The following is a 15,137-nucleotide window of genomic DNA, read 5'->3' as shown; positions in this document are numbered from 1 at the left end:
GAAGCATCTTAATATTCGGGAAGACGGAACCCGGTATAGGGCTGAAAGGATTTGGGTACCAAAATTTGGAGATATGAGAGAAATGGTACTTAGAGAAGCTCATAAAACCAGATACTCAATACATCCTGGAACGGGAAAGATGTACAAGGATCTCAAGAAACATTTTTGGTGGCCGGGTATGAAAGCCGATGTTGCTAAATACGTAGGAGAATGTTTGACGTCTTCTAAGGTCAAAGCTGAGCATCAGAAACCATCAGGTCTACTTCAACAACCCGAAATCCCGGAATGGAAATGGGAAAACATTACCATGGATTTCATCACTAAATTGCCAAGGACTGCAAGTGGTTTTAATACTATTTGGGTAATAGTTGATCGTCTCACCAAATCAGCACACTTCCTGCCAATAAGAGAAGATGACAAGATGGAGAAGTTAGCACGACTGTATTTGAAGGAAGTCGTCTCCAGACATGGAATACCAATCTCTATTATCTCTGATAGGGATGGCAGATTTATTTCAAGATTCTGGCAGACATTACAGCAAGCATTAGGAACTCGTCTAGACATGAGTACTGCCTATCATCCACAAACTGATGGGTAGAGCGAAAGGACGATACAAACGCTTGAAGACATGCTACTAGCACGTGTTATTGATTTCGGAATCAGTTGGGATCGACATCTACCGTTAGCAGAATTTTCCTACAACAACAGCTACCATTCAAGCATTGAGATGGCGCCGTTTGAAGCACTTTATGGTAGAAAGTGCAGGTCTCCGATTTGTTGGAGTGAAGTGGGGGATAGACAGATTACAGGTCCGGAGATTATACAAGAAACTACTGAGAAGATCATCCAAATTCAACAACGGTTGAAAACTGTAGTGACCCGGAAATTTCCGATCAAATTTAAACTTAAATCTTTATATGTATCCGACATGATAAGCAAAATCTGTAATGTTGAGTCTCGAAAAGTTTGAAAACTATATTCATGTAATCAATTACCCTTTGACCATGTCTGACGATTCACGAACAAAAATGTGTAAATAGAAATGTATGTGTATGTACATATGTGTATTTTTTTTTTAAGCTAAGAAATATTGATAAAACATTTAAGAGCTTGGTGATACAAAAATAGATTATGAGATTATTATGTGACTTGAAAGCATTGAACGAATTAGTTGATATGAATATAAGCTACGAGATCTATTTTATGAACATAGAAATGCTATCACAGTAGTTAGTGAATAATACTTTACTTGAACGTATTTGTTCGATGTAAGTTTATCAATGAGATTAAAAGATAATATCAAGTGATTGATTTATCAGGTACATTGAATTATAATTACGAGTCTTTGTTATGAGGTCCACTTGAATTAGAAAACTCTTACTTTTAACGGTATTCGGAATATTTAGTAAAGTGATTCCATGTAAGAACAAAAGTGTTATTATTGAGGATTAGACAGAGGTTAGCGGAGAGTCTCGTTTAATTATCAAAAGCGTACCTTGCAATGATTGACTTGTGTCACTTGGTAGGTTAATTATTTAGTTTTCTTAATATTGAAGACGTTTTACGATATAGATGAAACCTTTTAAAGAATGATTTTGAATATAACTAATTCTGGAAAACTAAATTATATTTATTCAATTTAGTACAAACACATTTTTTTTCGATATAATAGAATTTGATTATAAAATATTTTTATGGATTTTCAATGATATAAAAATAAAAATAAATATAAAATAAATATTTCTAATGAGCACCAAAAGACTACAACATTTCATCACAAGATTGAAAGTTAAAATGTTGGAAATCACTAAACCTGCGCACTTGCACGAGAAAAATTATAACTAAATCATACTGACTCGAAAAAGGGTGATTCCGGTGTCCAAACGACCGTAACTCAAAAATCTACAACTTTCATGAAGACACCATACACGAATCGTGTACCTATCTACACGAAACGTGTAATCTTGTGCCGACATATTTTGGTGGCGGCTCACTATGCAACATGTTTTTAATTTTTATTAATATTATATTATATTATTATATTATTTATAAATCTATATATATAGGATCGATCATAATTGTTTTCTAACTATCTATCTCTCACACTCTCTCTATAATTATATTTATTATTATTATTGTTAGTGTTATTATTATTATTATTATTAGTATTATCATACATAAAATACTACGACGAGGTCATGGGCGAGTTATTTCAAAACGGGTTTTATGAGCGGGATAGAGCTAAGGAAATTATGAGTTATGGTTATGGAGGTGATGGGTATTGTTCATGGGTATGCTTGTGAGGTTAAACTAGTGTTTGTCACCTCCATTGCGTCTACGTACCTTTCCTACAATATTGAACCTCAATATTGATACGTGAGTACTCCTAATTTAATTTTTACATACTAATAGTGTATCCCTGACTAGTGCTCGAGAAAATAGGATTATGCATGCTTGTAAATTTGATAGTGCCCTTAGATAGGTTATGCCGAATCTTAAAGGTTGTTATATTATAGTTGAAGGAAGATATAAGATTTGCATGTCCTTAAAAAGCTAGAAAAAAATTAAGAACTTTTCCTTTAGATGCCAAATAGATTTGATGGACGGATTAAAAGTTATAGTCAATTAAAATTTCGTAAAAATGATTATTATCGTCGTTAATATCGTTGTCTTAATTTTTTTTATCAAATTGTTATTATTCCAAAATAACACGACTGTTACTTATTATTATTATCAATACTATATTATTAACTAGAAATGTAATACAAATTATATAACTACCTTAATAGAATCTATCGCAGTATTTTTTATGATATTAAATGAACTTTATAAGTTTTATTACTTAAGATATATAAAAGTATATTTTAATATAAAATTTTATTTATAAACGAATTATATTATTTACTTTATTAAATCTTTAAAAAAAAAATATTTTAAAAATATAAAACGACGATATTTAAATTATATAATAAAACATTTATAAAGTTTTGAAATCATTTGGAGTTAAACTAATTTTTGTCGACCTTTGCATACTAGACTCGAGCATTAGGATTGTGGTACACTATGACTTAACTTAATGTATTAGACAAATATTGACAAATACATAATTATATATAAATAATTTAGGTTTGTGAATCCAAGGCCAACCTTACACTTGTTCAATGATGTTATATGTATTTTTACTACAAAATACAGTATGGTGAGTTTCATTTGCCTTTTTTACCCTTTATATTTTTGGGCTGAGAATACATGCGCAATTTTTATAAATGTTTTTCGAAATAGACACAAGTAATCGAAACTACATTATATGGTTGAATTATCGAAATCGAATATGCCCCTTTTTATTAAGTCTGGTAATCTAAGAATTAGGGAACAGACACCCTAATTGACGCGAACTCTAAAGATAGATCTATTGGGCCTAACAAACCCCATCCAAAGTACCGGATGCTTTAGTACTTCGAAATTTATATCATGTCCGAAGGAGGATCCCGGAATGATAGGGGATATTCTTATATGCATATTGTTAATGTCGGTTACCAGGTGTTCACCATTTGAATGATTATATTTGTCTCTATGCATGGGACGTATATTTATGAGAACTGGAAATGAAATTCTTGTGGTCTATTAAAATGATGGAAATAAATGATTATGATAAACTAATGAACTCACCAACCTTTTGGTTGACACTTGAAAGCATGTTTATTCTCAGGTTTGAAAGAGATCTTCCGCTGTGCATTAGCTCATTTTAAAGATATTACTTGGAGTCATTCATGACATATTTCAAAAGACGTTGCATTCGAGTCGTTGAAGTTCATTAAAGATTATTATTAAGTAAATGACAGATTAGGTCATTTATAGTTTGGATATTATGAAATGGTATGCATACATGTCAATTTTTGATGTAAAGAAAGATTGTCTTTTAAAAACGAATGCAATGTTTGTAAAATGTATCATATAGAGGTCAAATACCTCGCAATGTAATCAACTATTGTGAATCGTTTATAATGTATATGAACGGGTCCTTTCAGTTGGTATCAGAGCGGTGGTCTTAGCGAACCAGGTCTGCATTAGTGTGTCTAACTGATAAGTCGTTAGGATACATTAGTGAGTCTGGACTTCGACCGTGTCTGCATGTCAAAAGTTTTGCTTATCATTTCGTGTCGAAAATTACCTGCTTATCATTTTTAAGTCTAGACGCGCTTTCCTGCATTTATTGCATAATAGTGTATAGACGAATTCTTATCTTAGCATATCTGATACTGTGAACTTTGACTGACATTTTTCAAAGATTCTCCGTAATTTATGGGATTTTGGTATTATATATACATATGTAAATTATGTATAGAAAGATATCAAATCTAACTCCTATAATCTATTTCATATCAAAAAAATTCATTCCCTTGATCATACGAGATGGATCCCTCAACCAGTTCGAATTCCTCAGATTACGACAGCTATTCCGATATGGAGTCTCATTCCAGCTCCGAAAGCAGTATGACCGGAATAGATCAACCAATCAGTCATCACCTATTCTGGATGAAATGGGGATGGGTTCGTAGCCTCCTCAATTATTGGAGACAAGAAGAAGGTGATCCTTTCCATCCACCAAATTGCCCTATTGACAATGAACCTGAAGCACTTACCGGCGAACCTGTTTGAGAAACCATTTTCTCTCTCATCTCCAGAGTATCTCGTCACGATTATATACTACACCAAATTATTGATTATATTTATCCGCTCGTCCGAACCGACGATCACCCCGGTGTAATAGAAGAAGTTAACGAGCTTCGCGCTCGGGTAGTGGCTTTGGAGAATACGGTGCGAAGGTTACAAACACCATCAGCAGCACCAGCAGCGTAACCAATACCGCCAGTAACATCCACATCGCAAGTCTCAATACTAAAAGCACCAGCAGCATCACCGACATCAACATCAACCACCATTATTAACATCAACAGGATCATTACCACCACCAACAATCACATCCGCATCACACACCTCAATATCCCAATCTGTATATCGGATATCAACGTCACACGCACCAAAGATACCAAGGAGTACCAACAACAACAAACGATGAAGTATTGATTCATAACTTCATCGGAGAAACATTCTGTGGTGATTAGGTAATCTCTAAAGTTTTAGAGATTATCTATCTCAGCCTTAACCGTAAACCAGATGAGTGGACAGAGATGATAGAGAGAAGAACCGAAACCCTAACAAGACTGGTGCGTAAGGTACAAGCTAGACTTGTTTTACCAACATCATCAGCAGTACCAATAGCCTCACCAACACAGTCAATGCTGTCAACATTGTTAGAATCGTCAGCACCTCTAACCTCACAAGTTTCGCCAATTCAAGAATCACTGTGGAAACCATTACAAATTAATAACAAGTATATTGTATCAACGAGTTATGAAGTATTAACTCAGTTCCTCCGAAGAATTTATATGTATATTCTATAAAAAAATTTTTTTACCATAATAAATCTTTCTGTACTAAGCTATTATGTATGGAACTTAACTATCTGGTTAATTCATATTACTAATTTGCTATGATGTACATTCTTCGTTAACAATTTAATCATTGTTAACTACAATCTCTGCTTCAACTCAATGAATTTTATTTCATAATAAATCAAGTGTATCATTCAATAACATGTTTGATTATACACTTTCATCTTTGATATACCCGAAATTTACGGGAAAACAATATTCGTATCTTGCGAAGTTAGCAAGAGTTCCATGAGCATCAGCATGATTCACTAAGGAAATACATATAAATATTGAAGCATTGATTACATTAGTGAAATACTCCGCAAAGTTTATGTAATCTCTAATGTTTTAGAGAAAATTCATTTCTAATTCAATCCGAAAAATCAAATGAGCTTAGTATGATATTAACTCATTGAATCTGTACTACATCTGAAGAAAATATACCCACATATATTTTCATAAAGATTGTAATGAGAATTCTTGTTCAAAATATTATTTGTGAAATTTTTTTAATTGGTAGGTAATACCCGAGAGATATATAAAATCACAATTAATATGTTACATTCTTCAATTCTGATTCAATAATCATCAACTAAACCAATATACATTCTTCTATAGAAATCAAAACAATCATACTCATTCGAATCTAATTACATATTCTGATTTTGGGAATTTCAGAATTCAACTCGAGATACAACCAAAATCATCACTCTTAGATCCTTATATTTTTCAAAGCTATACTTTGACTTCAAAACTGTGATAGCACATCACTTTTAATCGTAACACACAAGATGGATATGAGAAATCATTCGGGATTTAGGACGATTTCATCATTTGGATATTGACTATGACAATCTGCAATCAAAACCCTCCGAAATTCTAGAAGACACTTCAAATAATAAACAATTGAGATGATGATCCAACCACACGTTACCCGAAGTTTTGTACCTGAAAAACTCTCGAAACCAAAGTCATAATCTAACATGTACCTGCGTCGAATTCTTCTAGCAAGAACAACATTTCGATTCCTTTTCAAAGTAGCCAATTTTGTCACGGATCCAGCAAGTCAACTTCGATTTTTTCAGTCGAACCAGTCTTATTATAACCCTGATAGATACGTTGCCCTTTCGTCATTATTACTGGGGAACCTTTCATATTCCACCATATTACCACCAGCGTTTAATCATCTAAAACACGATTCTTCTGAACCCACCTCAGATTGATAACCAGAGATTCAGATATTATTGCATTAAATGCAGAGGAAACATAAAAATGGTAGATGGTTTAAACGGTCAAAAGTTTGATGATAAAAGATAGTGAGTTGGTAAAGCTCAGAAAAAGAAAGGATTTGGTACTGAAAAATGGATTGAGCAAAGTATGAAGGAAGCCATGGACAAATCACAGAGACTGAATCTGCCTTCAAAGGATCCAAATGATTCAGTGCCTGCTGAACTCGTTAGCGAACACCTTATTTCTTATTCTAAATCTCTACAGACAAATATTCTTCATCATCATCATATCTTGAATATTCTAAGATATCATAGTATCTTTCATTATAAATATCCTTGATAATTCTGAAGATATTTTCATAAGTATTCTCATTTGAAATCAATTATCTCTCTGTAATATCTGCAACATAAAAAGAAACTGTGTTAGTTTCTAAATACTGAAAAATTCGAATATGAATGTTTTTGAAGTAGTGTTGGGAACTGATACAAGAGTTAATATAATATAATGACACTTGATCAACGTCATTATATTACAGTAGGTCATGTTAAGTTTCTAATGGGATGTGATGATTCACAGCACCATCATCATGTGCCATTTACACGACTCTTACATTCGATCTAATCCTTAAACATAGCAAGAAAATATTTCTTGATGATTCGATCTTTTACAGGATATTCTGGTAATTTGACAAGTCAAAATCGCATCATTAAGATTTCCTTCTTAGAACATTAACTATGTTCATTCCGAAATTCATAACTGCAAATTCTGGACCATTACTCGCTTGACTCGAGGACGGGAAGAGGAAACGAAAGAATGAAGCTCCAAACTAGAAATTGGAGCATAAACCGCAGCAAATAAAAGAGAATATTAATTATGGGTGACAATGATTATAGAAGACAGATGCAGGGGCATCGAAATATAAGGGAAGATATAAAACTCAACAACCACCCTGAAGCTACAAACCGTGCATATCAATACGTATTGCCACGTAAAGGCACGGAAAAATTAATAACACTATAACCCCAAGATAATAGTAGAAGTAAATAAAATCTTCCGGTGGTAGATGAAAGAGAAGGATGACAGATGTAAAAATTAAGAGTATATCAAGGATCAAAATGGGATGGAGCATATTGACGAATGTTTTAAAGTATGAACTGAGGAGAAAGAATAGAAGGTGTGAGTTGTAAGGAAACAAAGAGGGTGGATTTATAGAAAAATATCCGACAGAGCAATCGGAACAGATTATTACATTTACTCAAAGAAGATCCTGATTTCCTAAGTCGCCGAAGAACCAAATCTTATTACGAAAATTTTCTTTAAATCCCTTAAATTCCGGAAATCAATCATAGCTACGTCATCAGTTAAAACAAATCTACATTTACTCATTTCGCTCTTTTACGATAGCTTCACTCATACGCTTCGAGAAATCGAATTATTTTATCCGTACTTCTTAATCATGATAAAACTCTATGTATCAGCTTATATTCGTCATAATAACATTCTTACTATTAGCTATGACGACCTCTATCAAATTTCGGGACGAAATTTCTTTTAACGGGTAGGTACTGTAGTGACCCGGAAATTTCCGATCAAATTTAAACTTAAATCTTTATATGTATCCGACATGATAAGCAAAATCTGTAATGTTGAGTCTCGAAAAGTTTGAAAACTATATTCATGTAATCAATTACCCTTTGACCATGTCTGACGATTCACGAACAAAAATGTGTAAATAGAAATGTATGTGTATGTACATATGTGTATTTTTTTTTTAAGCTAAGAAATATTGATAAAACATTTAAGAGCTTGGTGATACAAAAATAGATTATGAGATTATTATGTGACTTGAAAGCATTGAACGAATTAGTTGATATGAATATAAGCTACGAGATCTATTTTATGAACATAGAAATGCTATCACAGTAGTTAGTGAATAATACTTTACTTGAACGCATTTGTTCGATGTAAGTTTATCAATGAGATTAAAAGATAATATCAAGTGATTGATTTATCAGGTACATTGAATTATAATTACGAGTCTTTGTTATGAGGTCCACTTGAATTAGAAAACTCTTACTTTTAACGGTATTCGGAATATTTAGTAAAGTGATTCCATGTAAGAACAAAAGTGTTATTATTGAGGATTAGACAGAGGTTAGCGGAGAGTCTCGTTTAATTATCAAAAGCGTACCTTGCAATGATTGACTTGTGTCACTTGGTAGGTTAATTATTTAGTTTTCTTAATATTGAAGACGTTTTACGATATAGATGAAACCTTTTAAAGAATGATTTTGAATATAACTAATTCTGGAAAACTAAATTATATTTATTCAATTTAGTACAAACACATTTTTTTTCGATATAATAGAATTTGATTATAAAATATTTTTATGGATTTTCAATGATATAAAAATAAAAATAAATATAAAATAAATATTTCTAATGAGCACCAAAAGACTACAACATTTCATCACAAGATTGAAAGTTAAAATGTTGGAAATCACTAAACCTGCGCACTTGCACGAGAAAAATCATAACTAAATCATACTGACTCGAAAAAGGGTGATTCCGGTGTCCAAACGACCGTAACTCAAAAATCTACAACTTTCATGAAGACACCATACACGAATCGTGTACCTATCTACACGAAACGTGTAATCTTGTGCCGACATATTTTGGTGGCGGCTCACTATGCAACATGTTTTTAATTTTTATTAATATTATATTATATTATTATATTATTTATAAATCTATATATATAGGATCGATCATAATTGTTTTCTAACTATCTATCTCTCACACTCTCTCTATAATTATATTTATTATTATTATTGTTAGTGTTATTATTATTATTATTATTAGTATTATCATACATAAAATACTACGACGAGGTCATGGGCGAGTTATTTCAAAACGGGTTTTATGAGCGGGATAGAGCTAAGGAAATTATGAGTTATGGTTATGGAGGTGATGGGTATTGTTCATGGGTATGCTTGTGAGGTTAAACTAGTGTTTGTCACCTCCATTGCGTCTACGTACCTTTCCTACAATATTGAACCTCAATATTGATACGTGAGTACTCCTAATTTAATTTTTACATACTAATAGTGTATCCCTGACTAGTGCTCGAGAAAATAGGATTATGCATGCTTGTAAATTTGATAGTGCCCTTAGATAGGTTATGCCGAATCTTAAAGGTTGTTATATTATAGTTGAAGGAAGATATAAGATTTGCATGTCCTTAAAAAGCTAGAAAAAAATTAAGAACTTTTCCTTTAGATGCCAAATAGATTTGATGGACGGATTAAAAGTTATAGTCAATTAAAATTTCGTAAAAATGATTATTATCGTCGTTAATATCGTTGTCTTAATTTTTTTTATCAAATTGTTATTATTCCAAAATAACACGACTGTTACTTATTATTATTATCAATACTATATTATTAACTAGAAATGTAATACAAATTATATAACTACCTTAATAGAATCTATCGCAGTATTTTTTATGATATTAAATGAACTTTATAAGTTTTATTACTTAAGATATATAAAAGTATATTTTAATATAAAATTTTATTTATAAACGAATTATATTATTTACTTTATTAAATCTTTAAAAAAAAAAAATATTTTAAAAATATAAAACGACGATATTTAAATTATATAATAAAACATTTATAAAGTTTTGAAATCATTTGGAGTTAAACTAATTTTTGTCGACCTTTGCATACTAGACTCGAGCATTAGGATTGTGGTACACTATGACTTAACTTAATGTATTAGACAAATATTGACAAATACATAATTATATATAAATAATTTAGGTTCGTGAATCCAAGGCCAACCTTACACTTGTTCAATGATGTTATATGTATTTTTACTACAAAATACAGTATGGTGAGTTTCATTTGCCTTTTTTACCCTTTATATTTTTGGGCTGAGAATACATGCGCAATTTTTATAAATGTTTTTCGAAATAGACACAAGTAATCGAAACTACATTATATGGTTGAATTATCGAAATCGAATATGCCCCTTTTTATTAAGTCTGGTAATCTAAGAATTAGGGAACAGACACCCTAATTGACGCGAACTCTAAAGATAGATCTATTGGGCCTAACAAACCCCATCCAAAGTACCGGATGCTTTAGTACTTCGAAATTTATATCATGTCCGAAGGAGGATCCCGGAATGATAGGGGATATTCTTATATGCATATTGTTAATGTCGGTTACCAGGTGTTCACCATTTGAATGATTATATTTGTCTCTATGCATGGGACGTATATTTATGAGAACTGGAAATGAAATTCTTGTGGTCTATTAAAATGATGGAAATAAATGATTATGATAAACTAATGAACTCACCAACCTTTTGGTTGACACTTGAAAGCATGTTTATTCTCAGGTTTGAAAGAGATCTTCCGCTGTGCATTAGCTCATTTTAAAGATATTACTTGGAGTCATTCATGACATATTTCAAAAGACGTTGCATTCGAGTCGTTGAAGTTCATTAAAGATTATTATTAAGTAAATGACAGATTAGGTCATTTATAGTTTGGATATTATGAAATGGTATGCATACATGTCAATTTTTGATGTAAAGAAAGATTGTCTTTTAAAAACGAATGCAATGTTTGTAAAATGTATCATATAGAGGTCAAATACCTCGCAATGTAATCAACTATTGTGAATCGTTTATAATGTATATGAACGGGTCCTTTCAAAAACCGCCCAAAGTCGACAAAAGAGCTACGCTGACATTAAAAGAAAAGATATAGAATTTGAAATTGGAGAGATGGTCATGCTTAAAGTTGCACCTTGGAAAGGCGTTGTTCGATTTGGTAAACGAGGAAAATTAAATCCAAGGTATATTGGACCATTCAAGATTATTGATCGTGTCGGACCAGTAGCTTACCGACTTGAGTTACCTCAACAACTCGCGGCTGTACATAACATTTTCCACGTCTCGAATTTGAAGAAATGTTTTGCTAAAGAAGATCTCACTATTCCGTTAGATGAAATCCAAATCAACGAAAAACTTCAATTCATCGAGGAACCTGTCGAAATAATGGATCGTGAGGTTAAAAGACTTAAGCAAAACTAGATACTAATTGTTAAGGTTCGATGGAATGCTCGTAGAGGACCCGAGTTCACCTGGGAGCGTGAAGATCAGATAAAGAAGAAATACCCGCATCTATTTCCAGAAGATTCGTCAACAACTTCAACAGCTTAAAATTTCGGGACGAAATTTATTTAACGGGTAGGTACTGTAGTGACCCGAACTTTTCCATGTTTATATATATTAATTGAGATTGATATTTACATGATTAAATGTTTCCAACATGTTAAGCAATCAAACTTGTTAAGACTTGATTAATTGAAATATGTTTCATATAGACAATTGACCACCCAAGTTGACCGGCGATTCACGAACGTTAAAACTTATAAAAACGACATGACGATATATATATGGATATACATATGGTTAACATGAGATTATGATAAGTAAGTATCTCCATAAGTATATTAACAATGAGTTATATACATATAAACAAGACTACTAACTTAAGGATTTCGAAACGAGACATATATGTAACGATTATCGTTGTAACGACATTTAAATGTATATATATCATATTAAGATATATTAATATATCATAATATCATGATAATATAATAATTTAACATCTCATTAGATATAATAAACAATGGGTTAACAACATTAATTGAGATCGTTAACTTAAAGGTTTCAAAACAACACTTACATGTAACGACTAACGATGACTTAACGACTCAGTTAAAATGTATATACATGTAGTGTATTTAGATGTATTAAAATAATTTTGGAAGACTTCAAGACATATATCAAAACACTCATACTTAACGAAAATGGTTACAGTTAGTTTCCCATTCTTTTCTTTCATCAAGAATTCTAGTCGTATTCTTACCCGTATTATACACAGCTTCAAAACGTACTTACTATAGGTATATACCAATAGGAACTAGCATGGGATTCCACTCTTGATTATGTCATGTATGACTAATCAATTTTAACTTCTACCATGAGCTAGTCAACTAACTAGAACTCCTTTTAACCCCACTCACCACTCACCAATTACCACTCATCATTCACTCCATTTCACTTCCAATTCTCTTTCTAATTCTCTCTCAACACACACACACACACTATTATGAACGTATTTTTCCAGTAGTTAATCATCATCTTCATCAAAAATCACTTCAAGAATCAAGCTATAATCATCATAGGAAGAACACTTCAAGAACACTTCAAAAATCCCTTCAAGTTTACTAATTTACTTCCAAGCTTTCTAATCCATTCCAAGTAATCATCTAAGATCAAGAAACCTTTGTTATATACAGTAGGTTATCTTTCTTATTCAAGGTAATATTCATATTCAAACTTTGATTCAATTTCTATAACTATAAACTATCTTAATTCGAGTAAAAATCTTACTTGAACTTGTTTTTGTGTCATGATCATACTTCAAGAACTTTCAAGCCATCCAAGATCCTTTGAAGCTAGATCATTTCTTGTCACTTCCAGTAGGTTTACCTACTAAACTTGAGGTAGTAATGATGTTCATAACATCATTCGATTCATATATATAAAACTATCTTATTCGAAGGTTTAAACTCGTAATCACTAGAACATAGTTTAGTTAATTCTAAACTTGTTCGCAAACAAAAGTTAATCCTTCTAACTTGACTTTTAAATTAACTAAACACATGTTCTATATCTATATGATATGCTAACTTAATGATTTAAAACCTGGAAACACGAAAAACACCGTAAAACCGGATTTACGCCGTCGTAGTAACACCGCGGGCTGTTTTGGGTTAGTTAATTAAAAACTATGATAAACTTTGATTTAAAAGTTGTTATTCTGAGAAAATGATTTTTATTATGAACATGAAACTATATCCAAAAATTATGGTTAAACTCAAAGTGGAAGTATGTTTTCTAAAATGGTCATCTAGACGTCGTTCTTTCGACTGAAATGACTACCTTTACAAAAACGACTTGTAACTTATTTTTCCGACTATAAACCTATACTTATTCTGTTTAGATTCATAAAATAGAGTTCAATATGAAACCATAGCAATTTGATTCACTCAAAACGGATTTAAAATGAAGAAGTTATGGGTAAAACAAGATTGGATAATTTTTCTCATTTTGGCTACGTGAAAATTGGTAACAAATCTATTCCAACCATAACTTAATCAACTTGTATTGTATATTATGTAATCTTGAGATACCATAGACACGTATACAATGTTTTGACCTATCATGTCGACACATCTATATATATTTCGGAACAACCATAGACACTCTATATGTGAATGTTGGAGTTAGCTATACAGGGTTGAGGTTGATTCCAAAATATATATAGTTTGAGTTGTGATCAATACTGAGATACGTATACACTGGGTCGTGGATTGATTCAAGATAATATTTATCGATTTATTTCTGTACATCTAACTGTGGACAACTAGTTGTAGGTTACTAACGAGGACAGCTGACTTAATAAACTTAAAACATCAAAATATATTAAAAGTGTTGTAAATATATTTTGAACATACTTTGATATATATGTATATATTGTTATAGGTTCGTGAATCAACCAGTGGCCAAGTCTTACTTCCCGACGAAGTAAAAATCTGTGAAAGTGAGTTATAGTCCCACTTTTAAAATCTAATATTTTTGGGATGAGAATACATGCAGGTTTTATAAATGATTTACAAAATAGACACAAGTACGTGAAACTACATTCTATGGTTGAATTATCGAAATCGAATATGCCCCTTTTTATTAAGTCTGGTAATCTAAGAATTAGGGAACAAACACCCTAATTGACGCGAATCCTAAAGATAGATCTATTGGGCCTAACAAACCCCATCCAAAGTACCGGATGCTTTAGTACTTCGAAATTTATATCATATCCGAAGGGTGTCCCGGAATGATGGGGATATTCTTATATATGCATCTTGTTAATGTCGGTTACCAGGTGTTCACCATATGAATGATTTTTATCTCTATGTATGGGATGTGTATTGAAATATGAAATCTTGTGGTCTATTATTATGATTTGATATATATAGGTTAAACCTATAACTCACCAACATTTTTGTTGACGTTTTAAGCATGTTTATTCTCAGGTGATTATTAAGAACTTCCGCTGTCGCATACTTAAATAAGGACGAGATTTGGAGTCCATGCTTGTATGATATTGTGTAAAAACTGCATTCAAGAAACTTATTTTGTTGTAACATATTTGTATTGTAAACCATTATGTAATGGTCGTGTGTAAACAGGATATTTTAGATTATCATTATTTGATAATCTACGTAAAGCTTTTTAAACCTTTATTGATGAAATAAAGGTTATGGT

The sequence above is a fragment of the Rutidosis leptorrhynchoides genome, chromosome 7 (genome assembly GCF_046630445.1).
Source record: "Rutidosis leptorrhynchoides isolate AG116_Rl617_1_P2 chromosome 7, CSIRO_AGI_Rlap_v1, whole genome shotgun sequence".
In the NCBI taxonomy this organism is placed as follows: Eukaryota; Viridiplantae; Streptophyta; class Magnoliopsida; order Asterales; family Asteraceae; genus Rutidosis; species Rutidosis leptorrhynchoides.
Note: the sequence above shows the minus strand (reverse complement) of the source record.